Source organism: Nerophis lumbriciformis, linkage group LG19 (assembly GCF_033978685.3).
Source record: "Nerophis lumbriciformis linkage group LG19, RoL_Nlum_v2.1, whole genome shotgun sequence".
Taxonomy (NCBI): domain Eukaryota; kingdom Metazoa; phylum Chordata; class Actinopteri; order Syngnathiformes; family Syngnathidae; genus Nerophis; species Nerophis lumbriciformis.
In genome coordinates this window covers 44,224,125-44,231,624 of record NC_084566.2, presented here as the reverse complement: position 1 = coordinate 44,231,624, position 7,500 = coordinate 44,224,125, and the positions used below count along the sequence as shown (strand labels likewise).

The following is a 7,500-nucleotide window of genomic DNA, read 5'->3' as shown; positions in this document are numbered from 1 at the left end:
GTAATAATCACTTATTCTTCTCTTCTTTGATACTTTAAATTAGTTTTGGATGATACCACACATTTAGGTATCGATGCGATACCAAGTAGTTACAGGATCATACAGAGGTCTTATTCAACAAGTAGAATTAATATTTTGGCCACTGTAAGACCACACACAGCTTGAACGGTAACACTGAGTTTGAATACAGGACAATAAAACACTGTACTTTAATCAAGTGATTCACTGGCGCATCACTAGTTGCCATACTTGCCAATTTACTTGTTAATATCTGTTTTTTTTCCTTCTGTAACATTGTTTATCTACACTAAGCACTTATTTTCCTTTTGTTTGGATACTTTGCGTTAGTTTCGGGTGACAATCCAATACCAAGTTAGGGTTCTTACACACACACCATAATAACACCCGTATGTTGAAGCACAGTACGTCTGACTACTTTAGCCATAATGTCCCAACAATCCAAAAACGCACTGAAAAATGTTGACATATTTTTTGTGCATCGTGTGTAATGTTCTATATTCTCAATATTCAATAAATGTCTTCCATTTTCTAACAATTGCTCCCATAGTTGATTTCTTCACACCAAGTTGCTTACCTATTGATGACATTTTTCCCAAACATCCACTAAAGTGGCTGGAAAGTCCAGATTTTTGAAAAAAAAAAAAAAAAAATCGATCAAGAATCGTTACAAATAAGAATAACAATTAATTAATAAGAAAAAAAAAAAAAAAAAAAAAAAATAATAATAATAATAATAATAAATAAAAAAAAAAAAAAAAAAAAAAAAATATATATATATATATATATATATATATATATATATATATATATATATATATATATATATATATGTATGTGTGGGAAAAAAAATCACAAGACTATTTCATCTCTACAGGCCTGTTTCATGAGGGGGGGTACCCTCAATCATCAGGAGATTTTAATGGGAGCATTCGCATACCATGGTTTGTATAGGGCACAGAGTGGGTGGGTACAGGCTGGCGTAGGGGCGTGGTGATTGGCTCATGTGTTACCTAGGAGGTGTTTCCGTCTATGGCGGCATGCTGTTACAATTTCGCTGCGCTTGTTGAGGGATGACAGGTCTGGACGGTAAATAATAAACAGTTTCTCTTTCAAGCATAGGTTGCATCTTTTATTACCACTATTGTAAGGTGTGCTGGATGCAAGAATTTGCCATGTTATTGAATATTCAACATTATTGTCTTTGAGGTCCCAAATGTGTTTGCTGAGTTCTGTGGTATTTCGCAGGTTTTGGTTCCTGAAAGAAGCCTTGTGATTGTTCCATCTGGTTTTGAATTCTCCCTCGGTTAATCCTACATATGTGTCGGATGTGTTAATGTCCTTGCGTGTTACCTTAGATTGGTAGACAACTGATGTTTGTAAGCACCCCCCGTTGAGAGGGCAATCAGGTTTCTTTCGACAGTTACAGCCTTTGTTGGTTTTGGAGTCGCTCTGTCTGGGGGCCGACGGCTCATTTGCAATTGTTTTGTTGTGGTTTGAGATGATTTGTCGTATATTGTTCATGCAGCTGTAGCTCAATTTAATGTTGTTCTTGTTGAATACTTTTCTTAGGGTGTTGTCTTTAGGAAAGTGTTTGTCAATCAGATTGAGGAATTTGTGTCCAATGTTAGTTGAGACGTTTTTGCTGTATGGGGGGTTGTACGGGGGGTGCTTACAAACATCAGTTGTCTACCAATCTAAGGTAATACGCAAGGACATTAACACATCCGACACATATGTAGGATTAACCGAGGGAGAATTCAAAACCAGATGGAACAATCACAAGGCTTCTTTCAGGAACAAAAACCTGCGAAATACCACAGAACTCAGCAAACACATTTGGGACCTCAAAGACAATAATGTTGAATATTCAATAACATGGCAAATTCTTGCATCCAGCACACCTTACAATAGTGGTAATAAAAGATGCAACCTATGCTTGAAAGAGAAACTGTTTATTATTTACCGTCCAGACCTGTCATCCCTCAACAAGCGCAGCGAAATTGTAACAGCATGCCGCCATAGACGGAAACACCTCCTAGGTAACACATGAGCCAATCACCACGCCCCTAGGCCAGCCTGTACCCACCCACTCTGTGCCCTATACAAACCATGGTATGTGAATGCTCCCATTAAAATCTCCTGATGATTGAGGGTACCCCCCCCTCATGAAACAGGCCTGTAGAGATGAAATAGTCTTGTGATTTTTTCCCCACACATACATATATATATATATATGTATATATATATATATATATATATATATATATATATATATATATATATATATATATATATATATATATATATATATGTGAAAATTTTATTTGGAAATATCCTTCGGGCCAGATTGAACATTTTAGTGGGCCGTAATTTGCCCAGGTCTAATATAGAATATATATATATATATATATATATATATATATATATATATATATATATATATATATATATATATATATATATATATATATATATATATATATATATATATATATATATATATATATATATATATATATTCTATATTAGTATAGTATAGTATATATATATATATATATATATATATATATATATATATATTCTATATTAGACCTGGGCAAATTACGGCCCACTAAAATGTTCAATCTGGCCCGAAGGATATTTCCAAATAAAATTTTTTTAGACCTTTAACATCAAAACTGTAGCTGCATTGCTGTTTTCAAATTACCATAAGTCTTGAACTATACCAAGTATTTGAACGGTTTGAGTTATTACGGTAATCTACGCCACCGCAGCTTGGGGTTTGTTTTCAGGGCAGATTTTTACAACAAAGTTCTATAGAATAGTGAAACTATATCAAATTGTAGGTGTTTTTTTTTTACCCTTTGCGTTCATATTCCGCCTGGTTTGTTGCATTTTTGTAGCGTTTTTCATGGTTGTAAAATATGTCCGTCGAGGAAGTGGTCTGAGAAATACCTCCATATGTTGTTAATATTCAGTGTTTTACTGTTCGTAGTCAATATTGTGAATCCCAACTTCTGTATTTCCATGTACATTCTGGGTGTTTCATTCAGTAAAAGACTGTAAAATTCTATTTTTTTCGAGGTGGTCTGTCATAACGTTTTTAGCATTCTATCAGATATTATTGTGACTTTTTGTTCCCAAACACACATACTGTACAGCAGGTTGTTATATATAAATATATCATTTATACACTCATACACACCGGCCCCCAGAAAAAAATAGTTTCTCTCCATGAGTCAAAATGATGGCCCAGGTCTGTTCTATATGCTTGCGAGCATCATTTATTGAACAGGCGTCAACCTGCAGTCCGCACGTATCTCTTATGTGTGACTGCCCTCTAACGGTCACACCTGTCATTGCACCGTGTACCACATAAAATGGGTAAGCAAAACCCCGAATTAATACGTGCATTAGGTCAGTGTTTTTCAACCTTTTTTGAGCCAGGGCACATTTTTTGCGTTGAAAAAATGCGGGGGTACACCACCAGCAGAAATCATTAAAAAACTAAACTCGGTTGATAGTAAAAAGTCGTCGTTGCAATTGTTGGATATGACTTTAAAGCATAACCAAGCATGCATCAATATAGCTCTTGTCTCAAAGTAGGTGTAATGTCACCACCTGTCACATCACACCCTGACTTATTTGGACTTTTTTACTGTTTTCCTGTGTGTGGTGTTTTACTTCATGTCTTGCGCTCTTATTTTGGTGGCTTTTTCTCTTTTTTTGGCGACATTTCCCGCATCTACTTTGTTTTAGCAAATTATCCGTCTTTTTGAGGACATTGTTGATTGTCATGTCATGTTCGGATGTACTTTGTGGACGCCGTCTCTGCTCCACAGTAAGTCTTTGCTGTCGTCCAGCATTCTGTTTTTGTTTACCGTATTTTCCGCACCATAAGGCGCCCTGGGTTAAAAGCCGCGCCTTCAATGAACGGCATATTTCAAAACTTTGTCCACCTATAAGCCGCCCCGTGTTGTAAGCCGCATCTAACTGCGCTAAAGGAATGTCAAAAAAACAGTCAAATAGGTCAGTCAAACTTTAATAATATATTAAAACCAGCGTGATGTGGGCGCGCATGGAGTCGTATATCAACATGGACGGAGCTGCGTGAAGAAAGCCACCCGGCCTCTTCGCGTAAACTTAAACTTACCTTAACCACTCGCTCATCTTTTCTTCATCCATCCCTTCAAGTTAGCTTTTATGATGACGCCGGCTGGAAAGGTCTCTTTTGGCAAGGTCTTCCTTTTGAATATCACCATGGGTGGAAGTTTCTGGCCATTAGCATGGCAAGCTAGAACCACAGTGAAGGATGACTTCTCATTCCCTGTGGTGCGAATATTCACCGTACGTGCTCCCGTTGTATCTACAGTGCGGTTCACAGGAATATCAGTTGCTGTGAAATAGTAATCCGTGTGCGGATGGAGAGATTGCGTCTTTTCATGAACCGGATCCTTGTCGCTTAGTAGGAGCCATTTTGTGGTCTTTACAGATGTAAACACACAAAGGAAATGAAACGTAGGTAATATCCGCGCCCTTTTTCTTCTTCTACGCGGGCGGGTGGTTGCTTACAGTAGAAGAAGAAGCGCTTCCTGTTCTATGGGGGCGGGTGCTTACCTTGGCGGTTGCTTGCGTAGAAGAAGAAGCGCTTCCTGTTCTACCGGGAAAAAAGATGGCGGCTGTTTACCGTAGTTGCGAGATCGAAACTTTATGAAAATGAATCTTAATATTAATCCATATATAAAGCGCACCGGGTTATAAGCCGCACTGTCAGCTTTTGAGAAAATTTGTGGTTTTTAGGTGCGCCTTATAGTGCGGAAAATACGGTACTTTGTAGCCAGTTCAGTTTTAGTTTGGTTCTGCGTAGCCTTCCCTAAGCTTCAATGCCTTTTCTTAGGGACACTCAGCTTTTGTTTATTTTTGGTTTTTACCTCTAAAGGCCTTAGTGGCCACATGCGTGGACAGTACCTTTTAGCTCTTATTTCGAAAATTGTGTACACTACTGAATTGGGGTCTTATCATACTTGCCAACCCTCCCGATTTTTCCAGGAGACTCCCGAATTTCAGTGCCCCTCCCGAAAATCTCCCGGGGCAACCATTCTCCCGAATTTTTCCAGGCTTCCACCCGGACAACAATATTGGGGGCGTGCCTTAAAGGCACTGCCTTTAGCGTCCTCTACAACCTGTCGTCACGTCCCGCTTTTATTTCATACAAACAGAGTGCCTTCCCAGTCACATAATATATGCGGCTTTTACACACACACAAGTGAATGTAGGCATACTTGGTCAATAGCCATACAGGTCACACTGAGGGTGGCCGTATAAACAAGTTTAACACTGTTACAAATATGCGCCACACTGTGAACCCACACCAAACAAGAACACATTTCGGGAGAACATCCGCACCGTAACACAACATAAACACAACAGAACAAATACCCAGAACCCCTTGCAGCACTAACTCTTCCGGGACGCTACAATATACACCCCCCGCTACCACTAAACCCTTCCACCTCAATACCGCCGCTCCCCCACCCCCATCTCTCGAATTCGGAGGTCTCAAGGTTGGCAAGTATGGGTCTAATGGCCGCTTATGTGGACACTTATACTGCCATCTGGTGGTGTCAGAAGAGTAAAACATACAATGGAATTCGGAAAATAAAAGTGTAAAAATAAGAATGAGCATGTCACTAACCATGAAGTACACGTTTGTGTTTGTACATCATATCAAAACATTATTCTTAGTTTTTATTCTATAGGGTTCGGATGTACTTTGTGGATGCCGTCTTTTCTCCGCAGTAAGTCTTTGCTGTCGTCCAGCATTCTATTTTTGTTTACTTTGTAGCCAGTTCAGTTTTAGTTTTGCTCTGCATAGCCTTCCCTAAGCTTCAATGCCTTTTCTTAGGGGCACTCACCTTTTGTTTATTTTTGGTTTAAGCATTAGACACCTTTTTACCTGCACCCTGCCTTCCGCCGTTTCCGACATCTACAAAGCAATTAGCTACCGGCTGCCACCTACTGATATGGAAGAGTATTACACGGTTACTCTGCCGAGCTCTAGACAGCACCGACACTCAACAACAACACATCATTTGCAGACTATAATTACTGCTTTGCAAATAATATTTTTAACCCAAATAGGTGAAATTAGATCATCTCCCACGGCAAACCAGACTGTAAACCAGACAGTGCTTGAAAAACGCTGCCTTGTTTTTCCCTTTTCTCTTGTGCCAAAGTCAAGCACCCTGCAAGGAGATACTCTATTGTCCCGAATAGAAGACGACCCCTCTTAAAGACCTGGATTTGGAGGAATATTTCACAAGACAAAAATATAAACAACGTATATTATTTAAAAGTCATTGTTAGTCAAATCATTTGACTAATTATCCTATTAGCTGCTAGACAGCTGATGATTGTGCTCCATAAGCGCTCTTATTTTGGTGGCTTTTTCTCTTTTTTTGGTATTTTCATGTCTTCCTTTGAGCGCTATTTCCCGCATCTACTTTGTTTTGGCAGTCAAGACTGTTTAATAATCCTTCTTTGTGGGGACATTGTTGATTGTCTTGTCATGTTCGGATGTACTTTGTGGATGCCGTCTTTTCTCCGCAGTAAGTCTTTGCTGTCGTCCAGCAATCTGTTTTTGTTTACTTTGTAGCCGGAGGCACTTTGTATACGCCGTCTCTGCTCCACAGTACCGTATTTTCCGCACCATAAGCCGCCCTGGGTTATAAGCCGCGCCTTCAATGAACGGCATATTTCAAAACTTTGTCCACCTATAAGCCGCCCCGTGTTATAAGCCGCATCTAACTGCGCTAAAGGAATGTCAAAAAAACAGTCAGATAGGTCAGTCAAACTTTAATAATATATTAAAAACCAGCGTGATGTGGGCGCGCATGGAGTCGTATATCAACATGGACGGAGCTGCGTGAAAAAAGCCACCCGGCCTCTTCGCGTAAACTTCCCTTAACCACTCGCTCATCTTTTCTTCATCCATCCATCCCTTCGAGTTAGCTTTTATGATGACGCCGGCTGGAAAGGTCTCTTTTGGCAAGGTCTTCCTTTTGAATATCACCATGGGTGGAAGTTTCTGGCCATCAGCATGGCAAGCTAGAACCACAGTGAAGGATGACTTCTCATTCCCTGTGGTGCGAATAGTCACCGTACGTGCTCCCGTTGTATCCACAGTGCGGTTCACAGGAATATCAAAAGTCAGTGGAACCTCGTCCATGTTGATAATGTTCTCTGGCCGGATCTTTTTTTCAGCTATCTTGTTTTTACAATATGCACGGAAAGTAGCCAGCTTTTCTTGAAAGTCTTTAGGCAGTTGCTGTGAAATAGTAGTCCGTGTGCGGATGGAGAGATTGCGTCTTTTCATGAACCGGAAACCTGTCGCTTAGTAGGAGCCATTTTGTGGTCTTTACAGATGTAAACACACAAAGGAAATGAAACGTAATATCCGCGCGCTTCTTCGTCTTCTAC

General features: G+C 39.6%; 1 protein-coding gene across 1 annotated transcript in view; it reads right to left on the bottom strand.

Annotated features, from left to right (window-relative positions):
* epha4b (eph receptor A4b) overlaps positions 1 to 7,500 on the bottom strand; it is a 444,124-nt gene that overhangs the window by 4,823 nt on the left and 431,801 nt on the right. The window lies entirely within an intron of this gene.